A 26137-nucleotide genomic window follows, 5' to 3' on the forward strand; every position below is an offset into this window, starting at 1 on the left:
CTCAAGTTAAGTAAAGCAATAGAGATAGGAGTGATTTGCCTGGAAGCAAGGAAAAGATCAACATGGGATTGTTCAGAGCCCTTATTAGCCATGTCTACACGTACCGATTTAAGGCACATTAGCCATTTTAATGGCACTTTAAGGGCATGGGTCTACACTGTACATTAAGTTTAGGTACACGTAAAAGCACGTGTAGATGTGCCCATTGCCTCCATACCAGCTTGACTAGCCTTAAAAATCTGTCAGGCCTGGGCCATGCTTCCCCATGCAACAATGATGATCTATTGCTCTCCACAGGATCTGGGACCTCATTCAAATCCAACAGTAAACTAAGAACTGTCCAAAAAAGCTTAGAATCTAAACATGAACAGGACTTTGGATACAAAGCACTAAGGATGTTGCCTCATTTTATTTTTTTTAACAGAGAGAAAGGATGACCCTACAATGCTACCCTAAACTTGCTACATTCTGGCTACAATGCTACCCTAAACTTGGTAAGCCTGGCTTCAACTCCTTACTCAGCTCAAACATCCTATATGACTGTAGGCAAAGCACATAATATAGTACTGAGATGCAGAGTAAATCAGTCTACTGAGTTCCACACCACTGCCACTAGACTGCTACTAGTACCCAAGCAAGCTCAGGAATCTAATACAACACTGCAGTCACTATTGTGGCTACAGAATAGGCATTCCCTTGGTTTAGAGAATCTCTGTGCCTTAGTTCCCCATATATAAAAGGAAGATAACTGCATTTCCATATCTCATCATAAGCATAAATTCATTCAATATTGTGAAATATGCAGGCACCATGTTTTTTGGAAAGTACTAGAGAAGGAGTCTTTCAATGAATATGGGAAAGAATTCGCACTTTATAATCTTTCAAAATATTTTAACAATGCCATTATTTTGTGTCCAGAACTTTGACGGCTAAATCTGATTGAGGCCACCCAGTCAATCCAGGATCAGTTTTAAATTATATAATGAATGTATTACAATTATGAGAGATCGTAACACTTCCTCATCTATCTCTATAGTCATTTCAGTATTTCCTTATGCCTCCAAACTTTTCAAAATTATAGCATCCTAGACATCACACTCATAGACAACAGATTAAATGATTTTCCATTTCTTTTGTTTCTTTTCTTTTGCTTCTTCCTGAACTGTATGTACTTCATATGCTCTGGGATTTGAATGCCAAGTCTTGACAATGACCAGCAAGATAATATCAACCAAGAGAGCAATGACACACCCTTGTAGTTCCACTTATAAAAGGTCATGATCATATGAGACACTAGTCAATCATATCATCAGATAAAAAACCCCAATGCTGGGACCTGGTGATAAACATTTGTTTCCAAACAATATAGTTTATTACATGACTAATGTTCATGTGATCTCAAAATAAGTAACATAATATTAAAAACAACAACATTTTTTTATCACAGTATTAGGAATATTGCATTCAGGAGAAAGATGATCACAGCATTTAGACTGCTCTTTCTGTTATATCTAACCAGAAATGGTGTATAAAATAGTAATTTAATTTTTATGCACAGGTAATTGATAATTTAAGACAAGTTTATAAAGTGTGCTTCTCTAGTATAAGGGCAAAGCCCATTTCAGAACTATAAGCCAACTCTGTAGACAACCAAGCTGGGATTGTGCAATTCATCTCATGCTTTTGACATTTTTACTCTATGGAATAGCAGGGGGGGTTTCTTTTAAAGGTAAGTGAGCTAACTGTTCAAACTATTTTCACACTGGTACCTACAGCTGAACTGTTGCGATTGTCAGCCCCATCTCCATACTGAGAAACAGAATTAATGGCGCAGATTTTGTTCAAGAAAAAGCAACCAGCCCACTAAGGACTGCAGCCTTGTGGCACATAGGATACTTGTCACAAGGCAAAAAGGTAATCCACACTCAAAAAATGCTGTGCTGCATAAGTATTTTCTAGTCTGTCTTCTCTCCACCACATTTAGAGCAAATTAAAACTGGACTAGAAAATAGAGGAAGGATGATTAATTTTTTTGGTGCATGGGCCTACAACTCAGGAAACTTGGAGCCAGTTCCCAGATTCAACTGCCACAGACTTCCTGTGTTGCCTTTGTCAAATCATTCAGTCTCTCTATGCCTCAGTTCCTTATCTGCAAAAATGGGGTAATGACATTTCCTTGCTTCAAAAAGGGGGAAGGGGACAGATTGAAGTGACTTGACATCTCTGTGAGGCTATGATATGGATGTTCATAGATTCATAGATGTTAGGGGCTGCAAAGGACCTTACAAGATCATCAGGGTCCAACCCCCTGCACTTGGGCAGGAAAGACTGCTGGGATCAGAGAACCCCAGGAAGGTGTTCATACCCAGTTAAATGAAATAAATAATTATATATACAGTAGAATAAAGAATATAACAAGTTCATACCCTCCAAACAAGACCATTCACAAAAAGCAGGCATCTGGACACATTTAAAAGACTGACAGGTCCACTGAGAGGAACACAAGGGCACACCCACTCCTTGGAGGTGTTGCATTTGATTCTTTGATTTAGCTGAAATACATGCACAACTGTATGTGGCTTATTCTATCATTTTGGTAAGTGGAGGGAAAAACAGATTGTGTGAATGATGATCACTCCCCTCCCAGGATATTCTTGGAGACTGGCACTCTAGAGTTCTTTAAAAACATTAAAGGGAAAAGCAGCATGACCTATGGAGGCATCAGTCCTGCTTCTCTGAAAGAAAGGAGGCTAATTGGTCACTTCCCAACAGTACTGCCTAAACTGACTGGGTAAAACATTTTGTTCCCTGAAGATATTAAGACCAGATGGGGAATATCTGGTCTCCCCCAAGAGCAAGTCACAATGCTGGAGGAGACAGGTATTTAGAAAAGTGACCTGGCACAAAGATGCGTTCCTCTACCCAAACTCCTGTGTGGATTTATCTAAGCTACTCACCCATGTTAACTGTTTACCCTTAATTGTCTTTAACTACAGTGAACATATTACTCTAAAATTTCATTTCATTCTATTACAAGCTGCAATGGAACTAAAGTCATCCCCTGACTAAGTTTGCCTTGTCTTAAAAGTGTACTCTGTGAAAGTATACTGGGATCTGTGGCTTCTAAGGTCCAAAAGGAGAACAAGTTCTCAAAACTAAACTCTGTCCCCCCAAGAAGAAATGGTGGATTGTGGAAAGAAACGTGACACACATTTGTCCATCTGTTTGCAGTGCCATTTTGTCATGACTCCATCTCGCTTGTAGCATCTACAGCATTTCTTTACCGCTGGCCACTTTCATTAAATAAAACGCAGGTAAAAAATATTATATACAAGCCAGTACTGTGTATCATTCATCAATTATGAGAAAGGTTTCAGTACAGTGGGAAAGGGTCATTTTACAAGTGCTGCAGAATCTATGAACAGATAAAAGTTACATTCAGCCCTAAGTACTGAAGAATACACATAAAAGGAGACCTCCCAGAAAGATGGCAGAAAGATCAAACTAAGGCAAAAAGAAGGAAGGCAGAAATGGAGACTCAAGCAAATATTGCTTTAAAGCAGAGCTGTTTTCCAGCACATCCTCCATGCTGTATATTTGCCAACACTCCATCTTGGCAACCAAGCATCTTGTTTTGTGACACCCTTCACCATCTATTTTAAAAAGCTTCTAAGCCTGATCAGTGGCTGGCAACAAGAACCCCAGTGAAGTGTGATATAAAAAAGGATCCTTCCTGAAATGTGAGCCTCTTCCCTTTCTCATTTTAAATGTGTAAGAGGGAAGGCCTCTGGTCACAAACTTAATTGCAGAAGCATATTGTTTTAAACTGAAGAGGGATTTCTCCACTGAATCAGTCATTTTATTTCTAACTAAAAAATGTTGGCTACTTCAGAAAATGCACAGCAGGAACATTAATGTAGAAACTAACATTGCACAAAGTCATACAAAACAAATGCATGTACAAACGCATGTGCATACGAGGACCATGGGCAAAGGCTATGATTTTGCTGAAATACATGCATAGTTACAAATTTCCAATTTCAGTTTACTCCATTACTCTGCATAAGAAAAAGAGCAAGATACATTGTAGGTCTTACAGGCCTGATCACCGTGCAAGAATCACCCATGATGAACTCCTACATTTTGGGAGGCCTGTACATCTTTTCTCGCTGTTTTCATGACGGCTTTTGCTCCATCCTGGCAACCCCAGAAGAGTGTTTCTTTGACACAGCACCTACCCAATACACAGAAACAAAGTTAAACAAGTCTCTCCCATGATCACATATCCCACATACATTATCCCTTTCCCCATCCTGCACCCAAAGCCTCAAGTGTTAGAGGCTGCAAGTCTGCTTTAGCCTCTGGCAAGCCCTCTGAAATGAACATTTTCATAGAATCCAGAAAAAAGCAAAAATGAAGAGTTTTGACCAGCCTCTTCAAATATATACATTTGTTTTAGTCATATCCATTAAATACATGTATAATAGAAGATGTTGTAACTACATGATAAGCATTTCCTAGTAAGGTATTTTATAAAACACCATGTAAATAAATGCAATTAGAATACTAAAATTATTTGTTCCTATTAGAAATTATCTTAGAGTACATATTCTGTATGCATTTAGTACAGAAATTCTAGAAGCACAGAGGGATTTGGATGTTTACCAGGTTTGTTTACTAGGGAAGTTGCTGCAAAATTATGCTGTAGAACCAAGCTATTATTAAAAGAGGGAGAGGGGAAAAGAGAGGCTGCCTGCCCTTATGGTTGCAAACATGTGTCTCTAGTGGGTTATGGAATAGAGAAAATCCCACACAATTTACTGATTCGTTTTGATGCACTGGCTGGGGGAGTAGTTAGCTGATTGCACGATTTCACAATGATTACACACTTAATTTATACAACACAATTTCATTTTAAAACTCTTTGCTACGTATATAACACTGCTTAGCTTTAAGAAACACCACAAACATTAAAAACACAATAATTACATATATCAGAAACAATGCTCCGAATGCATTTCCTTCCCAAACAATGCTATAAGAATTAGTGTTACAAAAACAACTACAATTACAACTAAAAGTTAAATTTGAATCAATACTATTATTTTTCATAATATACTTACAATCCTAGAATTCCGAGAAGCCAAATACCAAAATATGGTTTCATTCCTCAGTAGTACGATTTAATGGGTTGGCCTCAGTAGTACGATTCAATGAGCTGGGCTCAGCAGTGATAGGACTACGTCCCCTTCCTTCAGTCCCTTTCGGGCGCTCCGCGGCTTCAGCGTGAACTAAGAGATTCGTGTTCACGGAGAGGTTGGATTAGGTGATCAATCTAATCCGACCTTACACTTGCGATTCTTCCTTCGTTGTTCTGCAAGTGAAGTCACCTCCAAATTGGGACAGTAAGTTACAGGTTTTTATTGAGTGAGCTGCCGTCATTGGGCTCCTCCTACTCAACTTATCATACCTCCCAAATTTGGGCTCGGATCTTACTCAACAGAAATTACCTTTGTTGAGCATTTTTAAATTATTCTTGGGGAGACTTCCATATCACTGTAAATACTCTTTTCTTAGCAATTTGGTTAAAAGGCCTTAGGCTTTGATGTCTCGGAATTCAGGATATTTGCTTTCTTTGTAAAAAACTTCTAAAGATACAATTTAAATTAAGGCTTTAAGTGAAGTCAAGACATTTCGCACGTAGCTCCGAAACAATGAGCTAGATAAGGATAAAGATAAATCCTATCTTCTTCCTGAAACTGGCTAATGGGCAACCTTTACAAACATTCAAACTATTTCATTCAATATGACAACATGTAAACCAAGTATAAATCAATGTACTGTCTGTCTTCCTTAATCTGCAGAAAGGAAATAGTTGCTAAGAGATGTAAACTAATCTCCTTCATCTTAAATGGAAAAATTTTTGAAAACCAAAGATAAATTTAAACATCAGTGTTTCACTGTTAATTATTTTAACGAGACACCGAGTTAATGTGCTTGTTCAAAGCCCACGATTATGAATTGTCAAAGTGAATTCTCAAAGAACTGAACTATATTTTTTCAGCCCCAGAATGGGTATGTAAGACATACAGCACATTTGTAAAGATTATTCTGTAAAGAATGCCTAATCAAATTCAGCAACAGCAATGAGAAATGCACTTTTTATTATCAACACATAGGATATGCAAAGGTTTCAGGTGATCTATACACCAAAAAGTATTATTTGAATGTCATAAAGAAACACGCATAAAGCACCCCTAAATGGTGCTGGCTGTAGCTGGTCTGTTTTGACAACAGAAATAACAAGTCTAGTTGGATGATTGAAGAACCAGCGGTATCATGGATTCACAAGGCCTACCGCCTCAGCAGGGCACTGAGATGTTCATTGGAAGCCTGCTGCTTGGTGTCATCTGCAAATTTGCTGAGGGTGCATTCTATGTCATCTTCCAGGTCATTGATGAAAATATTGAACAGAACCGGCCCCAGAACTGGCACCTGGGACCCTCCACTTGATACTGGCTGCCAACTAGACACCAAGCCATTGATTACTACCCTTTGAGCCCAATGCTCCAGCCAGTTTTCTATCCACCTTGCATTCCATTCATCCAGCCCATACTACCTTAGCTTGCCTGCAAGAATGTTGTGGGAGACAGTATCGAAAGCCTTGCTAAAATCAAGGTATACCACATCCCTCATCCATAAAGCTAGTTAACTCATCATAGAAGGCAATCAGGTTGGTCAGGCATGACTTGCCCTCGGTGAATCCATGCCAACTGTTCCTTATCACCATCTTTTTCTCCAAGTGCTTAGAAATGGATTCCTTGAGGACCTGCTCCATGATTTTTCTAGGGACTAAGGTGAGGTTGACGAGCCTATAGTTTCCTGGATCCTCCTTTTTCCCTTTCTTAAATATGGGCACTAGATTTGCCCTTTTCCAAACATCCAGGGCTTCTCCTGATTGCCATGCATTTTCTAAGATGATGCCCAGTGGCTGTGCAATCACATCAGCCAACTCCCTCAGTACCCTTGGGTGTATCCCTAACTGGCCCCATGGACTTCTACATGTCCAGCTTTTCTAAATAGTCCCTAACCTGTTCTTTCATCAGTGCTGGCTGCTCACCTCCTCCCCAAACTGTGCTGCCAGGTACAGTAGTCTGGGAGCTGACATTGCCTGTGAAGACTAAGGGGAAAAAGGCATGGAGTACTTCAGCCTTTTCTGCATCCTCTGTCACTAGGTTGCTTCCCCCATTCAGTAAGGGACCCACCCTACATGCTGTGTCTCCTTTTCCTGCTTTCTTTATTGAAAAAGTACCAGAATCTGGCTGTTTTTCTATGCTACAAACAGCATTAGATTACCAAAACAATTTTAAAATGCAAGCCAGGCTATTTACACTGCATGTCCCTCCCCTAAAAGAGATTTAGCCAATTAAGGTGGTAGGGGTGGAGCTATAGTATACATTAAGTATGGGTGTTAGTATTGCATGTAGCCTTATGCAGTCATTCTGTGTAATCTCTTGGGTGCAATGAGTGAGACAATATTTAACAGAAATCTGACTCATTCAGTCATCAAGTTCACAGTGAGAGTCCAAAAGCTATTAAGGAATACTTCTCATGCACTGTTCACTGACCATTCTGTTTGCTAAATGAGGCAAGGATCCTCCAAATAGGTTCAAAGTCTTATTTATTTAGATTGCATCATTATCATCACTACTATTATTACTAAAGTACCTTGGAGCCTTGTGCTAAGCACTGCACACAAAAAAGACAATCCCAGCCCCAAAGAGTTTACAGTCTTAAGATGAAAGGGAACAGTTCAATAGAGACAGCAGGGAAAGTACAAGGAGCAAGTGAGAATGGAGGGGGACTAAGGATATACAGACAACTTTAACCGTGTCTTTGTCATGTTCTGACTTCCAAGTGCTTCAGTGTCCATTCTTGATGTTCTTTAACAGTTTCCTGTCCATGGACTAATTCAGTAGCAAGCGTGTGAAGTTACATATGCTGATGAAGGAATAATAAAAAGTACAAAAGTTTGATCTAGTCCAGGGGTGGGAAAAATATGGCCCGTGGGGAGGGAGGCCATTCTATCCAGCCTGTGGGGCCCCTAAAAAAATGTCAAAAATTAATATTCATCTGCCCTTTGTTCCTGTCCGGTAGCCAGTAGGCTCCCACAACAGCAGAGCCCTCCCGGCCCTGCCCCCCCCCCCCCCCCAGCCAGAAGCTCCTGCTGGGGCTTCTGGCCTGGGAGCACATGGCTGCCCCTCACCAGAACCTCAGGTAAGGGGGGTGGGAAAAGGGCAGGGGCAGACCCCAGGGAGGGAAGGAGCGTGGGGGGGGAGGCAGTCCCTCCCCCACCCCGTGCCCTGCGCTGCAGCTGCTGGCATCCCACCTGGGGCTGCCTGTGCCTGCTCCAGACAGCCCCGTGTGGGCTGAGAGCAGCTGCAGCAGGGAGCACCAGTCACAGGGTGGGGGAGGGGCCGCTTTCCCCCCACGTGCTCAGCTTCTCCCTGGGCTCCTTCCCTTCTCCTTCTCAGTGCTGAGGAAAGCGGCCCCTCACCCACCCCATGACCCACGCGGGGCTGTCCAGAGCAGGCACAGGCAGCCCCAGGCAGGCTGCAAGCAGCTGCAGTGTGGGGCACCAGGCATGGGGCGGGGAGGGGCTGCTTCCCCCCCCAGCGCTCAGCACCACCCTGTAACCCGGCCCTGCTGCCAGCCTGGGATCCATGCCAGCTCCAGGCTCACCCGTCAGGGCTGCGTGGGCTGCGAGCGCCTGCAGCAGGGAGCGCCAGCCATGGGGCATGTGAGGTGCCACTTTTCCCCATGCTCAGCACAAGCTTTTTCCCTACCAGTGAGCACGGGGCCCACACTGGTGTCCCAGGGCCATTGCTGGCGGGGCCCATAGCAGGGTGGCAGGAGTACAGGGTCCCGGCCGGCAGGGAGTCTATGGAGCTGGGCCAGCTCCCTCCTCTCCCTGCTGGTGCAGCTCAGCCTGGTTCCACAGACCCCTGCCAGTCTGCACTCTGCTTTGGGCCCCACCAGTTCTGGCCCTGGGACATTGGTCCCAAGAAGGTGGCCAGGGGGCGAGGCACCTGTCAAGGGGCAGGGCTACCCATGCAGCCCTCGACAGCCTGCCAAAACTGGGTAAATGGCCCTCTGCCCAAAATAATTGCCCACCCCTGATCTAGTCCCATATGGAATGCTTTCTTGAACCTCTTCAGTGTAGAAATAGAGCTCAGGTACATCAGAGAAAAATAGTTTTGCAAAAAAATTCCAAAAATGTTTTGTTAAAAAAGAGTTCAGAGTAGATTCTCTTTGTTTGCTGTTATTTTTTTCAAATATTTGTTTTTATTAAAACACTTTCATTCAATTAAAACTAAGTTTTTGCTTAATGAAAAGTTACAATATACAATTTTATTTTTCTGTAGAAATTTTGAAAAAGTCTATTTAAAAAGCTGATGAAAGTGTGCGAAGGAGGAGTTAGGGGTGGTAAGCAAAAAAATATATATATATTGAAAAAATTTCAGCCAGCTCTGGCCTGCTCCACATGGGCAAGAGATGCAGGGGTTTGTGTTTGTTTGTTTGTTCTGTTTTTTTCCAAATTCTGAATTGTGCATAAACCCAATTATATTTAACATAGGCTCCTGCTGCAGGGCCCTGCCCTATTACTAGGGTTTTGGGGGAGACTGAACAGCCCCATACCCCAAAAGCACCTCTGCACACCCACCCCAGACCTGAGAGAACTCACCAGAGGCTGGGGAATCAGGTCCTGGGACGTAATGAGTCCCTCAGCAAGGCAGCTGACTCAGGTTGGGGGAGTAAAAGAGTTACCCATGTGAGCCCAGAGTAGGAAGGATAAAAGACACTGAAAACAGCTTCAAGCAGCTGCATCTGGCCAGGAAGCAGGCTGCCTGGAGCCTAGAGTTACCAGGGGTTAGGCAGCCACCAGAAAGCACAGAGCAGGACTCTTCTCTGATTGCTTGATCATTTGTTTTGCTGTACAAGCCTGCAGGCTCTGCAAAGCCTCTGAAAGAGACAACCAGGAGGTGAAGCCTGTAAGAACCACTGGAGGACAGCTGAGTGCTAACTTATTTGTTTAACTTCTTTTGTTTGTTTTGCATCACTACCAAGTTGGGGCAGCCTCTGAGTACTATCTACTAGCCTGGCTGCAGCAGAGGCAAGGGCCCTGAATGGTGGGTCCTTAGCCAAAGCCAGCAGCAAAAGTAAAACTGGTCAGCTCAACTAGTGACCAAACATACCCTGCTGTCAGCTGCCCGGACTCTGCCCATAGCAGCCTACAGCTCCATATACTAATACTGTTTGAGAAGTCAATATTCTTTGACTAGAGTGAGAAGTAAAACTAGGTCACAGCATCTCTGGTGTCTGAGACCACATGGAGAAATAGTAAGAAAGAAGATAAACTGGTAATAAAGAAATATTTGGCTGTTACAAAGCCACCATGATGTTGCAGAAAATATTGATGAGAAAGGGGAATTGAAAATATGGATAGACCCTTGGAAATTTTTTTCTAAAAGTGGCATCCAACCACCAGTGACAGACAGCTCTCTTCAATTAACTGTACAATCACTTGAAATCAGAAAAAAAGTATTCAGAAATTGCTAGCCTCAGCATGTTCATAATGGATATGTTAGCACAAGATACTGTATCCAGTATAGAATCTTGAAACCTCCACTTTCCCCTCAAACTCTTGGAACTTTTCAATCTCACCTAAATCCAAAATCCACAGCTCTATCCTATCATTTTAATGGTGCTGAACCAGAGCCCCAGCAAATAACTGTATTAAACTCAGAAAGCACTCACAGCTTGGACAGCCAAGAAAACAGCAGCCAATGTACAAATATCAGATGTATATTATCTCTGTATACAAAAGGAAAGTTAGGTGTACAAGGTATTTCCCATTATGCTAAGACAAGGGTAGAAAGTACCTGAAAAATAGGGTACATAGTCCAAAATGTGATCCAAATTTCTGCCCAGAGTATATTGTATCCCCAAAACATCAGTAGGCATGCATACGTTAAACTTAACAGAAACTGGAAATATGTAACTGTTGCTCTTCTTTCAGAATAAATGTAAGACAAAAAGACATGGCACATCAGGCGGAAGGCAGGGTAGACTTGCACCTTATACCCCTCTTCTCACAGATGGGCACAAGTCACCATTCAAAAATCAAAGTTCTACAGGTGGAGGACGTGCCCGTTGATACACTTCCCACCTGCCCCCCACCCCTTAGTGCCAGGGTGTATAGTGTCAGCTCTCTCTCCTCTCATTCAGTCCACAAGTTCTTGATCGCTGAAGCCGTGATTGGATGGGTTCTTTTTATTATCAATAACTGGCATCTCACCAGCTCAATTAACAGCTGGAAATGCATTAACATGGAAATGCATTTTCTGAGCTCCTCCAAGCTCTATAGACCCTGCCGGTCACCAGAAGAGATAGGTAATATAGTTTCAGACCCTTCCTCTAGCAGCACAGAGTAACATGCAGTGAAGGGGACTGCTGCAGATCACGGTTTAGGAATATTTTCCAGTTGGAATTGGAGAAAAGAGATCAGCTTGAAATGAAAGAAGAGTAATGAGAGAAGAGTAGCTGAAGTAAGGCAATGGAGGATGGTGTAAATGGTGCTTAATGTAAGCAGACCGAGAAATAAAATTTCTCAAAAGTGAGCTAGATCACTAGAGGGGTGGGGACGGTGGTGGGGGAGTAATAATTTGCTGTACCATGTGTGGAAAAGCATCCTCTAATTGGCTTGCCTACCCTTAGCGCCACTTCCTAGAGTAGATCAGCAAGCCATGGTGGCTGCTGGAGGCAAACAACTCTCTACCCTCTCTTGAGTAACTAGATTCAAATACCACTGGAAAGGTAGGGCAGAAGGAAGTAGAAAGAGCCCAGCAGTTCAGACCAGCTTTGTTCTCTCCTCACTTCCTGTGAGCAAATGGATAGCTACTCCACTCTTCCTCCTTCCTTGAATCGAATCACCCTGGGAGGTGGCCTGGGAGGTGTCCAAGGATGGAAGTAGGAGAAGGGGCCCTTCTGCAACTGCCTCTCCAAGACTGAGAGATGGAGAAAAGGTTCAGAAGGAGCAAAGATGATGTTGGTAAGGAGAAAGTATACGAGTGGACAGATGTGAAGCTGTATAGACAGAATGAAGGCAACAAGGGCCACATTTAATTTGCAGGCTGAAGTGGAATTAGTTACTTATCAGCAGGGATCCTGTTTTTTTCTGATATAAAAATCACAAATTCTCTGATATAAAACCCCAAATCCGTTATTAAAATTAAAGCGCACCCCCCCCCCCAAGCTCTCCCTGGTGCTGCTGGTGCCCCTCACTCCCCCCAACAGCTTCCTCTGCCCTCCTGATGCCCCTCACTCCCCCAACAACAGGCCTCCAGCCCCACATACACAGGTACTGACATGCAGGCACAGACAGGCAGACACACACGCACGCACAGATGCTGACATCCACCCCAGCAGGTAAGTGTGTGGGGGGGGGAAGGGTCAGGGCAGAGCATATCAGGAAGGGGGTGGGAAGTGTGCTTCTGTGCTTGTTCCCAGGAGCAGGGCCAGGGAGGAAGGGCAGGGCCCTCTGTGGGGCCATACACACACCAGCCGCCCAGCCTGACAGGGGGGTTGCACACAACAGCCACCACTGCAACTCTGCCACTGTGCCCCACACTGCCGGCTGCACAGTTTCATGGACAAGTGGCGGGGGGCACAGCAGCAGTGGTGCAGTGGCAGCCACTGCGGGGGGGCCTTAAATGTGCTACCCAGCCAGCTGGCCAAGGGTGACGGCAGCGGGGGTTGCATGCAGCAGCCGCCACTGCACCACCACTTTTGCTTCATAGCTGGCCGCATGGCTCTGTGGTGGTGCAGAGTGGTGGCTGTGGCAGTTGCATCAGCCAGGGGACAGGGAGGGGCTCACACACAGTGGCTGCCACTGCTGCTGCTTGCCTATGAAGCTGTGCTTATATGGACACAGCTACCACGTAAGAGCCCCCTGTCCACAGGCATGGCTCTGCAGACAAGTGGCAGCAGTGGTGCAAGGGGGTGGCAGCTGCTGGTGGCAGCTTCCGTTTGCGAAACCCCCCCATCCCTGCCAGCCAGCACACAGCCACCACTACCACCACCATCCTGCGCCACTGCTGCAGCTTGTCTAAGGAGCTGTGCTCACGGATGGCGGGGCTTGCAAGTGGTGGCTGTGGCCACCACACCACCATTGCCACCCTGTGGCCACCTGCACAGCGCTGCAGGCACAGCTCCACAGGAAAGAGGCAGCAGTGGCAGGCACCACATGAGAGCCCTCCCCCAGCCATCACCCCTCACCACCAGAGATCCATAGCCATAGAGCCATGCAGCTGGTTGTGGGACAGCAGCAGCAGTGCAATAGTGTAGCAAAACCCCCAGTTTTTGTTTTTTTCATTTATTTGAAAATGCATTCCCTCCCCTTTCCCCAACCATTTCTGACTTTTTCTCTCCCTCTCTAACCCTATAGATAAATAAGTGAGCTCAGACTTAGGATAAGCTTTAAACATTTTTATTTTGGTAGCAAGTTTTTGGTTTTGGATATCCACCATTTTATACTGTATAATTATTGGGTTTGTATTGATTCTTACTGTTGTATATTGTATTATTGTCATTTTCATATTTATTTTTATCATTTCATATGGATATTGTATGGTTTAGGCCTGTGTTTGTAAGTGAACCAAAGTCATGTCAAGTTTCCATTTTATATGTCAAGCCTCCATCTTCTGTCCTCTGCCTGGGCATCCCATGTTGCAGCTGTATGAATCGCATACCCCTCCCATGTAAATTGGTTCCTAGATGAATGAGAATGATTGGGAACGATTGAAATACAATGATAGCAGGCCTCTACTGAATGGCCTGTAATGACTGGGCCATCACCTCGCATTGATTCTTCCAGGAACCACGGACCTCACCCAGGAACAGAGACAAGAACCCAGCATTTGAAAGACAAAAGACCCTGCAAAACCAGCAACTCTCTCCATTATAGACACCCGAAACTGCACATCCCTGCATGGAGCATACATGCTCAGTACACCAGGGGCTGACCCTTGCCTGGGCATGCCTCTGTCACTAGGGTCACACAAGGTCTGCCCCTATAAAAAGGGGCAGTGAAGACAGACCCAGTAGGATGCCCTCTCCATCTGGACCAGCACCATGCCACACCACCTATCCACCCAGAGGCCCTGCCGGCAATCCCCCTCTGGACAACACCTACTGGACAAGGACCCCTTTCCAGCCTGGATAGGTAGATATTACCTGCACACCTCCTCCTAAAATTTGGACTCTCTCTCTGTCTCTCCTGGACTTCAGCCCCTGCACCAAGACTCTCTAACCCCTGTTGCCATTGTGTGTGTGTGTTTGGGTGGGTGCAAGGGAACCAATAAGACATTGTGTCACCATCTCCCCTGTTGGGACAAAAACACTGTCATTTGCAACCCCAAGTTGGGTCATGTTTACTGATTCCCAGTCCCTTCCTTATCTTAAATTCCAGCCTCATTCTCTCTCTCTCTCTCTCAGCTCCAGCCCCCACCCCTCTCCAATAGTTTCCCGATCTCCTCTCAATTCCTACTGCCTTTTCCCTGCGACTTTCTGCTACCTTTCTCTGCTTTCCTGCTGCCCCTGCCGCCTTTCAATCTCTCCTGCCGCTTTTCCTGGCGTTTTCTGCTGTCCCCCTGCTCCCCACGCTCCTACTGCCTTTTCCCTGTGACTTTCTGCTGCCTTTCTCTGCTTTCCCGCTGCCCCTGCTGCCTTTCAATCTCTCCTGCTGCTTTTCCTGTGATTTTCTGCTATCCATCTATCTGTTTTCAGGCTTCCCCCGCACCTTCTGTAGTCATTCCTCCCCCCCCCCCCCCCACCCTCCCCCCCCCCCTGTGCATTGGGTCCCTGTTCTGTAAGCTTTGGGCATTGTCTTTTAATCAATTAAGATCAATTAACCTAAAGTTACCCCCAAACCTCAGTTCTTCAGCCCATGCCCCTCTAGTCTACCGGTTCTAATCCCAGTCGCAGTGACTTTCATTTCCAGCAACTTTCACTCCCTACACTTCTACTTTCTTAACTTAACCTTTCCCCACGTATCCCAAGTACACCAAGCACATACATACATACACATTACAACACCCAACTTAGGAACTCACTTGTGTGTATGTGTAGGTGGGTGGTATGTGTGTAAATACACATATTCATACATATATAGATATCATTGTGTGTGTGTGGCATATGAATTAGTAATCCGCGTATGTGTATTGGATATGCAGGTGTTGGTAACTGGTAAATGATTCTGTCTAAATTTGGTGTGTGTAGTGTGTATGGGCTTAAACTGGTGATAGGTGTGCATGAACCTAAACTGGTTATTTTGAACGTGTGTGTATCTGAGTTGCTAGTGTGAGAGTGTGTGTATACATATATACATATACATATAGATATATATGGCATTGTGTGCATGATATACGAATTAGTGATCTGTATCTAACTTTTAGGGTGTATAGTGTATGTGCTTGAATTTGTGATAGGTATACATGTGCCTAGGCTGGTTTGGATATGTATGTGCCTGAGCTGGTAGTGTGCGTGTGTATGCACCTAATTGATTTGTGTGTTTGTATATGTGCTATTGTGTCACACCCTCCTGTCTGACAGTGCAATATTGAGATCCTGAGAGTTGGCCTGACCCCACAGGGCAACAATAGCAGCCATTGCATGAGAGCCACCCCACCCCCGCCAGTCAGCTGGCCACGTGGCACACATGCAGCTCACACACGGCGGCCACCACCACTGCTGTGCCCCATGCTGCTTGCCTCCAAAGCTGTGGGGCCAGCTACAAAAAGGCAACATGGGGTGTGATGGTGGCAGCTACCATGTGCAAACCCACCCAACCGGTCGGCATGTATGTGGCCTGCAGAGGGCACCTGTGCCTCACCCCTGGCCCTGTTCCTGGTAGCAGGCTGAAGTCGGGGGCAGGGAGGCACTGTGGTGTGCTGCCTGGGGCCAGCAGTGGCCCCCACTCCCATAGCCCCCAGCCACCTTCCCCCATAGCCCTGCCCCACAACCCCCAAGCCCCACTTACCTCTAGGCTCCAGGGACAAAGGGCGAATCTGAGCCTGAGCCTGAGCCAAGCCTTGGATGACTCAGAGCCTCAGGCCCCACCCTTCCCCCTCTCCCTCTCCCTCCAGGCAGGGTTGGGGGTTTCCAACTGTGCCAGCCTGCAAGAGCTCTTTGCAAAAGTGGAGAATCCACAGATTTCTTTGCTAGAAGGGGAAATCCGCGTTCTCTCCAATTAAAAACAGGGAATCCATGGTTTTCTTCATTTTTCCATGGGAAATGGAAGACCTGGATCCCTGCTTATCAGAGGGACAGGTGGAGGTAGGCAGACCACTTTAGGCACAGTGGCAGATAGATAAGAATATGGGGAGGAGACCAAAGGAAATAGGAGAGTTTAAGATTTAGGTAACAAGTAGATTATTCTGATTTATTCTGAGAGAGCTACATGACACACTGAAAAATTCCTTTACCACTGCATATATGCTCTGAATACAGGGTTTAAATTTGAAAATACAGCAAGCAGTAGAAGATTTACTGTTTTGTTACTACTGATCTGAATACCTAGACACCTGTGCTATTTGGATTGTACTGGTGATAAGGGAACTAGATATTGGTACCAGAAAATCAGAATTCTAAGTCACGTATAAGGACTAGGGAAATAATAACAGGGCTGGCTGAGGACTGAACACCCAATTTCTTGAAAATGTTCAAAATTTCAGTCCTGTTTTTGTTTTGAACTATTTGACACTCTCATTTTCTGTGATTTTTCTTCCAACTTCAAATTATTGCAATTGCTACTGTAAGGCTACTTACTGAAATGTTGTTTTTTGTTAAATGGGACTTTTATTATTATTTTTACATGTCAATGAAAATATTACAAAAATATTAAGGTGCTGCATTTTAGCAAAAAGAATATCATTCAATAGCACAGATTTAGAAAAATTTTCATGGAAAAAGCATTTTTAAGAAAATATTTTCTGACAAGACAGCCTTAGTTCAGAATATTTTGAGCATAGATTCATAGATTGATAGATGTAGGGTTGGAAGGGACCTAAGTAGATCTTCAAGTCCGACCCCCTGCCCTGGGCACAAGAGAATACTGGGCTCGTATGACCCCAGCTAGGTAATTATCAAGCCCCCAAGGTAGAAGCCAGCACCACTTCCCTTGGAAGTTGGTTCCAGATCCTGGCCGCCCTGACTGTGAAGTAGTGCTTTCTAATGTCCAGCCTGACCCTACTCTCAAACAACTTATGGCTGTTATTTCTTGTTACTCCAGGAGGTGCTTGGGGGAACAGGGTCTCTCCCATTCCCCGCTGGTGCCCCCTGGTAAGTTTATAGATGGCCACCAGGTCCCCTCTCAGCCTTCTCTTGTGAAGGCTGAACAGGTTGAGGTGCCATAGCCTCTCCTCGTAGGGTCTGCCCTGCTGTCCCCTGATCATGCGAGTAGCCCTCCTCTGGACCCTCTCAATGCTGGCTACATCCCTCCTAAAGTGTGGTGCCCAGAACTGGATGCAGTACTCCAACTGTGGCCTGACCAGTGTCACAACAAGGGGAAGGATCACCTCCTTGGCCCTGCTTGTGATGCATCTGTGGACACATGAGAAGGTGTGGTTAGTCTTACTGACCGTGTCCTCACATTGGTGGCCCATGTTCATTTTAGAATCAATAATGACTCCAAGATCTCTTTCTGCCACTGTGCTTTTCAGAAGGGAGTTCCCCAGCCTATAGGTATGCTGCTGGTTCTTACTGCCCAAGTGCAGTACCCTGCACTTGTAAGTATTGAATCCTGTCCTACTCACATTCACCCACCCCTGTAACCTGTCCAGGTCCTGCTGTAATCTGTCCCTCCCTTCCAGTGTGCCCACCATGCCCCAAATCTTGGTGTCATCAGTGAATTTGAACAGGGTGCTTTTCACCCCCTTGTCCAAGTTGCTAATAAAGACATTGAACAGTATGGGCCTGAGGACCAAGCCCTGGGGGACTCCACTGCCCACATCCCTCCAGGTCGAATATGACCCATCCACCACCACTCTCTGGGTGCCTCCCCTTAGCCAATTTGTGGCCCATCTAACTGTGTAGGCATCAGTGCCACAGTTGCCTAGCTTTTTAATGAGAATGGGGTGGGAGACAGTGTCAAAGGCCTTCCTGAAAGACTACATCCACTGCAAGACCTGCATCCAATGATTTTGTGACCTGATCATAGAAGGCAATCAGGATGGTCTGACAGGATCTACCCCAATGAACCCATGCTGGTTGACCCTGAGCATCAACCCCCCTGCTGGTCCTTCACAGATGTGCTCCTGGATAATCTTCTCAAAGAGCTTCCCCAGGATCCAAGTAAGACTCATGGGCCTATAGTTGCCTCTTTGGTGACACCCCCTCCCTTCCACTGGGTGTACGCAGCTCAAGTTAATAGCTGTTTAGCATCAAATTCTGCCTTGTTACACCTTCAAAGCACTTGTCACACCAGCTGAAGTCCATGGGTGTGTCCAGACAAGCCCACATGTGCCTCTTGCCACATCTCAAAGCAGTTTGAGAAACAGCAAGAGGCATGCTGGGAACAAAAAAACATTCCCCATGCTGCAAATATGCAGCATGGACTCAACCCCCTCACCTACTCCCCCCGCCCAAAAAAAGCAGGGCGGGGCATAGTCCAGGACCGTACCCTGAGGCCACCGGAGGCTCAGGTCTTTCAAAGAGATGCTCTGGTAGCCAGCCAGAGCATCTCTATGCCTGCCTCTTGCCCTGAGGCTGCAGCACAATGCCTGCCCATGCAGGGCAAACAGTGATGCAGGCATCAGCGACTTGGACCCAGGCTCCATTCCAGGTAAATAGTGGGTGAGGAGAGCTGCAGGGGTGGGGTGTTGTGAGGGTGTACGGGACCATAGGGGGGCAGTTCAGGAGGGGTGAGTCCCCCACCCACCACCCCCAGGGCCCACATGCCCCCATGTGTGGCCCCAGCCTCCCCTCATGGCACACATCTCACCGGCAGCAGCAGCAGCCATCAGGGCACTCAGGGGGCCTCCTGGCACAGTACCCCCCCAGCACAGTGCAGGGCAGCATGGTACTGCCTGTGTCATATCGTGCAGGCCCAGCCCGGCCCAGCTCAGCATGGTACTGTGCACCTTCAGGCAGCTCTAGGCCACTCAGGGGGTCACCCAGGGCCCCGCACTGCTCATGGGGACCGCCTGTTGTGCTGGGTCAGGTCCGGCATGCACGGACCCAGCCTGGCATAACAGGCAGTCCCTGCAAGTGGTGTGGGGCCCTGGGTGACAGCCCCAGTGGCCTGGACTTGCCTGAAGGCACATAGCCTCGTGCCAAGCTGGTCAATGCCCATGCAAAATGGCTAAGCCCCCATGGCTAAGGACTAAGCCACGCTGCGCCACACAGGGGGACTGGGCCAGGAAGCCCCAAGAATCCTGATGGCTACTGCTGATGAGCTGTAGGTTGTGTGGCGAGGCAGGGGACCCATCCTTCCTGAGCAGCCCCCACCACACAGTCCCCACACAATCCCTCACACCCACCCACAGCCCCCCCACAGTCAGACCTAATGGCAGGAGTTGTGGCTGCTGGGTCACCTGTCCCAACATCCTAGTTAGTGAAGGGGTCAGGGGGAGCTCTAACTGTTCTATGATAAGAAAACCAAAAGCAAACATCAAAACATATAGATATTTAGAATTAATTTTATTATGACGATAGAAACACTGGTAGGCTTCCAAATTCAAATTGCTTTAATGTTGTAAATATATCAGTAAGACACTGTCCAAAGGATCTCTCTCTCACATTATATATATATATATATATATATATAGTGGCCTTTTGTTTTAATTGTGGAAGAACATGGATTTGGGGGCATTTTAAAGAGTGAATTTGGGATTTCCCCCCCAAGCCTCCTAAAGTGTGGTGCCCAGAACTGGATGCAGTACTCCAACTGTGGCCTGACCAGTGTCACAACAAGGGGAAGGATCACCTCCTTGGCCCTGGTTGTGATGCATCTGTGGACACATGAGAAGGTGTGGTTAGTCTTACTGACCGTGTCCTCACATTGGTGGCCCATGTTCATTTTAGAATCAATAATGACTCCAAGATCTCTTTCTGCAACTGTGCTCCTGGCCACTTGGGGCCCCTCTGTGGTGGGACCTCCTGGCCACCTGGGGCCAGGAAGACATGCTTTGACAGTTCAAAGTAGGTCACCACACTGAGAACATCTTCTGGGCAATAGCTGCCCAGATGGCAGGGCGGCGGCACGCATAGCAATAGTGCTGCACAAAGGCCAACTGTGCAGCCCCAGCCCACTGGCAGCTGGTCCAGAGGTGCAGATGCCTCTGCTGCAGCTATGCAGTCCCCATCTGGGTCTGGCAGACACACAGCCTTGGGGCCACATGCTGTCACAGGTGGCAGCAGGTCATAGCCAGGCAGCAGCCCCCACTGCCAGATCGCTGCAGTGGGTAGAGGGTGCACAGAACTCTCAGTTAAGGCTGTTTCAGCAGTCCAGCTGGCACAAGGGGCTTAGAGTCCCCAGATGCCAATTGGCCAGGCCCCAGAAGTTCCTATGTTGATAGGATTAGTTAGGGAGCATTGCAGAGGAAGCTAGACTATTTCTAGGACCCAGGCTTGCTAGAAATACTGGTAGGAACTCATACGGTTTGATCTGGTAGTCCCACTTTAGCCCCTAATCATAATCAAGATGGCCATCACACATGCACAGCCATTCCCATCTCAGTGAGCATTCAATGTGTTAATATTTACATTACAGTCATGCCCAGAGACACTGTTTAGAAGCTGGGACCTGTTATGGGAAGTGATATAACACACAGTATCCTGGAGAATATATAATATAGGAAGAAAAACAATGCATGAGCTTGGAGGCAGACAAATATAACTCAGTATGCTATGTGCTTTTCATTTTGTAATTCATAAATGAATATCAGCTTTCCAACTGCCACTCAACCTAGAGGTTAAATGTTGTCTGTTTTCTTGCTAATGCTGTTCTTTCGTAATAACAAGCTGTTCCCAAAGCCTCATATTTACAGATTAAGATAACCAAAGTACTGTATATGGTTTTCCACAACATTCATTCAGTAGTTGCAATTAAAATAGGACAATTCAGACCCTTGTGCATTTCCCCACAAAATGACAAAACTGCAGTTGTTACTATTAATATATACAACCTACATGAAAGAGTTAACACAGCCACTTTGTTTTCTTCACTGTAGTACAGTAGTTTTCTGATCCCTTGCTGTAGAGGTCCTGGCAGTTACCAATATTTCTTTCAGACACTGTTTCTCCAGACACTCACACTCCATTCATCTGTACAGTAAAAAAGGAATTCAGTGGGCCAGATTCATTCACTGGGCTTATACCAGGAAGGAACTGATATTGAGATTTAGGGGTTGGTTTTATCAAATTGTGAGATGGGAAGGATTTGAAACATCTGCAGAAGAATGGATCTCCGTTCTCACAGGTGATAGTCACATTCCTGTTTTGGTCCTAAATAAATACTGTAGTTAGGATATCAACTGAAAACTGGTGCCTTAGTTACTCAATAGTGCCGCGATCTAAATGTTCAATTTAACACAATATCAAAGGTTTAGCACTGCTCTACCACCTTCTTCACAATTTTATATTTTTACAGGTGTTCTTTAATTATACCCTAATGTTATGTCCATTTTGCAAATGATGAATTATAAAATAAAAGAAATGGAGGCTGGGGAAACCTCAGATGGTGGAAAGCTGATGTAGGCATCTTACACTCTCTCTTCCTGGACCCCAGCTCGCCTAGAAAGCTGTTGGAGTTGTAACAGAGTTGGGAGCTTGACCAAACTACACAGTACTCTCAGTTCTTTCTAACATAATAGCACCTTGGAGGACAATGCAACTTAGCACATATTTGAGCAGCCTCAGGGCTGCTTAAGCTTGTATCAAATGATTGGTTCAAACCTCAGCATGAAAAAGTTTTAAATGGTGCATAGCCTGCTTCCCCCTGCCCATCTCTCCATTGGCCGCATTAAAAAATGATCAGATCTGAAAAGTTGACCCTCATGACAACAGGCTTCTTTGTCATATCGTTCAGAGACAAGGTTGAGAATACTACTCAGATATTCCAATTTTTATTCCTCTGTTTTGACCACTAAAAGCCACTTTCAGTCATACTGAAAGACAACATTTCAGTAATTATCTGCTTTCAAACAGAAGTTTTCCCATGTTTAAAGATTATTTCTATCCATATAAGGGTGTGGGTTGTAGCCGTGTTGGTCTAAGGACATAAGTAGACATGGTTCTTTGGGTGAATCTGATATCTTTTATTAGACCAAATTAAATAGTTGGAATTTTTTTTTTTTCAGCAAGCTTTTGGGTTTAAAAACCCCTCGTCAGGCTGAGGAAGTCTCTGCAGTTGGTGTGTGCTCTTCCTGGATGGAATGAATAGTAAAGAAGCCAGAGGCTGAGCTGGTATGCATACAAGACAGGCAGTCAGTGAAGATGTAGACTGAGTCATCAGTAGGTGAGAGACAGGCTGGGTGGGAGGGGAAGGGGGATGAATGTAGCAGGTAAATAGTGGAGGAGGCACCTGGGGAGTCAGATGTCAGGCAGGTTATTATGTGTCATAAAACCAATGTCTATATTTAGTCCATGAGTTTTTGCATCCAGGAGGCTGATGAAGTGAAGTTCATAGGCTCATCTGTGAGAAGGGTTTTGTAAGCTCCCTTTGAGGTTTAGAACTGAGAGACTGGAGAGAGAGTGGTTTTCTTGTGAGAAATGTGCCCCCACAGGTAACTGGGTATTTTTGTCTTTGATAGATTTCCAGTGTGCATTCACTCTGGTGTGCAGTTGTTGTTTGGTCTCTCCTATGTATTTTCCATCAGGGCATCTGGTGCACTGGATGTGATGTATAATATTTCTGCAGGTGCAGCTGTAAGATGCAGGAATGCTGATTAGGCCTGCACGAAGCGGCTAGGATTCACTTTGGATTCAGCCAATTTTGGGGACAGGGATTTGTCGTGGCACGGTCTGGATCCATTCAGTGTGTTCTGGGCCTTAGGAAGTTTGCTTCTGGTGATAAGGTTAGCGAGACTATGAAAAATTGTCTACAACATTCATCCAACATAAAAAGAAGAAATAGAACAAATTACTCCAGGAACAACTTTCCCAGCCACAAAACAACCATCAGAGGAACACCACCAACACCTTACAACATTCCAACCTCAGACTTAATGAAACTGAAAGCAGCAACCAACCCTAAAATATCATCACTCTCTCCACACACGTGCTTATCAAAACTGAAAAATTTGTCATTTCTAAAGGCCTACATTTATATCCAGAAAAATACCCTAATAAAATACTTCAACGTGGAGAACCAGAAGTATTCTTCTGATGCCTCTGGTCCAAGAAATATTTCCATAACCAATATGAATCCACTTCCAACAACAACTCATCCTCTGACAACATTGAGGAAAGGATCAACCCTCCAAAACCCCCCAAAAATCAGATTGGACACCTCACAGTGGGCAAAACTCTAACCTTGACCACTAAATTGACTGCTTCAGGGAAAGAATGAACAATTAAATAATCAACAACACATGCCACCATAACCTCTCTACCAGAAAGAAAAGTCATAGAATCTTTAAGATCTAACCACCAAATAGTAATAAAACCAGCAGATAAAGGAGAAGCCATAGTCATCGTAAACCATGAAGACGACATAAAGGAAGCCAACAGACAACTCTCTGACACCACCTACTACAGAGAACTACAAAAAGATCCTACTCCCCTTTTCACCATGAAACTCAAAAATACCATCAAATCATTTCCATAAGAACTACAAGAAAAACTGCAGACCTCAATCCCCACCACTACCCAACCTAGGGACTTTTTACATGCTTCCTAAAATCTACAAACAAGGGAACCCTGGCAGACCTATCATATCCAACCATGGAACCCTAACTGAGGAAATATCAGGTATCGTGAAAACAATCCTAAAACCGCTTGTCACCCAAACAGCAAGTTTTGTCCAAGACACTACAGACTTTCTACAGAAACTTCAAAACATAGACCACCTTCCCAACAACACCCTCCTAGCCACCATGGATGTTACCAGCTTATATACCAACATCCCACACCAAGATGGCATCCAAGTCTGCCTTACATGTCTATGAGAGCAAGATGACAACTCAGAATACAGACCCAAAGGTATTACTGACCTTATACACTTCATCCTCACACACAATTTCACTTCCTTCAGACCATCGGCACAGCTATGGGCACCAAAATGGCTCCACTGTATGCCAACCCTTTTATAAGCCACCTAGAAAAAGAATTCTTCAAGGACTGCACCATCAAACACTTGCTATAATTAAGATATATCAATGACATCTTCATCATTTGGACTGAAAACCTGCAATCTCTGATTGAGTTCCATCAGAAATTCAACAATCATCATCCCTCCATCTGACTCTCTCTCGAATACTCCAGCACCCACATCTTTTTAGACATGATGATCAGTATCCAGAATGGTAAAATATAGCCCATGTTATACAAGAAACCCACAAGCCAACATACATGTCTGCACAGAACCAGCAATCACTCTAAATACACCAAGAAAGATGTGATATACAGCCAAGACCTCAGATACCACCGAATTTGCACAGAGGCTGAACACCCGGGATTGCCACCTCACCAATCTTAAAAAGGCTTGCACTCACCAAGGACACTCTTCCAGAGAGATAGGTCGCACATCTGAAAGAGCCACCCAGATACCACATGAAGAATCGCTGCAGTACAAAAAGAAAACCCCCATGAATCTCATACCACTAGCTATGGCATATCATCCCTCCCTGGAACCTATATGGAAACTCCTCAAACAATTGCAACCCATACTAGAAAACCCAATTATTAAAGAAATCTTCCCAGAACCACCTATCCTAACTTTATACAAGCACCGAATCTTGCCAACCTCATCACTAGAAGGAAACTTCCTACAGTCCAAAACACACCGAATGGATTCAGAACATGTCAGGACAAGAAATGTTTGGGTTATGACAGATCACCCCTCCCTCAAACCCATACAGAAAATCCTCAAACAATTGCAACCCATACTAGAAAGAGACCCTATTCTTAAAGAGATCTTCCCAGAGCCACCCATCCTAGCCTTCAAACAAGCACCGAACCTCACTAACCTCATCACCAGAAGCAAACTTCCTAAGGCCCAGAACATACCAAATGGGTCCAAACCATGCCATGACAAGAAATGCAAAACCTGCCAACACATCTCCACCACCTCCACAATTACTACACCCCACAACAGAGCCATCAGCATTCATCAAAGACAAAAATACCCAATTACCTGTGGGGGCACATTTCTCACAAGAAAACCACTCTCTCTCCAGTCTCTCAGTTCTAAACCTCAAAGGGAGCTTACAAAACCCTTCTCACAGATGAGCCTATGAACTTCACTTCATCAGCCTCCTGGATGCAAAAACTCATGGACTAAATATAGACATTGGTTTTATGACACATAATAACCTGCCTGACATCTGACTTCCCAGGTGCCTCCTCCACTATTTACCTGCTACATTCATCCCTCTTCTCTCTTCCCTGACTTCCCCTCTCCCTCCCCCTCCCACCCAGCCTGTCTCTCACCCACTGTCAACTCAATTTACATCTTCACTAACTGCCTGTCTTGCATGCATACCAGCTCAGCCTCTGGCTTCTTTACTATTCATTCCATCCAGGAAGAGCACACACCAACTGCAGAGGCTTCCTCAGCCTGAAAAATGGTTTTTAAACCCAAAAGCTTGCTGAAAAAAAAAATTCCAACTATTTAATTTGGTCTAATAAAAGATATCAGTTTCACCCAAAGAACCTTTTCATTTCTATCCATAACACTTGATGATCATTTGCCTCTGACATAATTTCACTAGTCTGATATCAGCAAAATCTCTGATATTAATCTTTTTAGGCACTTGCATTTTAGGGTCTATAATGCTCCTAAATGGCCTCACTATAAAGTCAAGATTCTATTATACCAAGAAAGTGAAAAAAATCTAATAATCCTCTTTATCTACTT

At 45.1% G+C, this 26137-nt stretch overlaps 1 long non-coding RNA gene across 1 annotated transcript in view; it reads right to left on the reverse strand.

The window, feature by feature from the left end:
- Positions 1 to 26137, reverse strand: part of LOC106722127 — a 219982-nt gene that overhangs the window by 87518 nt on the left and 106327 nt on the right. Inside the window, exon 4 of the long non-coding RNA XR_001357930.2 lies at positions 4098 to 4234. This is a non-coding gene — a long non-coding RNA (uncharacterized LOC106722127). The remainder of the gene's footprint in view (positions 1 to 4097; positions 4235 to 26137) is intronic.

The sequence above is a fragment of the Alligator sinensis genome, unplaced genomic scaffold, assembly GCF_000455745.1.
Source record: "Alligator sinensis unplaced genomic scaffold, ASM45574v1 scaffold674_1, whole genome shotgun sequence".
Lineage (NCBI taxonomy): Eukaryota > Metazoa > Chordata > Crocodylia > Alligatoridae > Alligator > Alligator sinensis.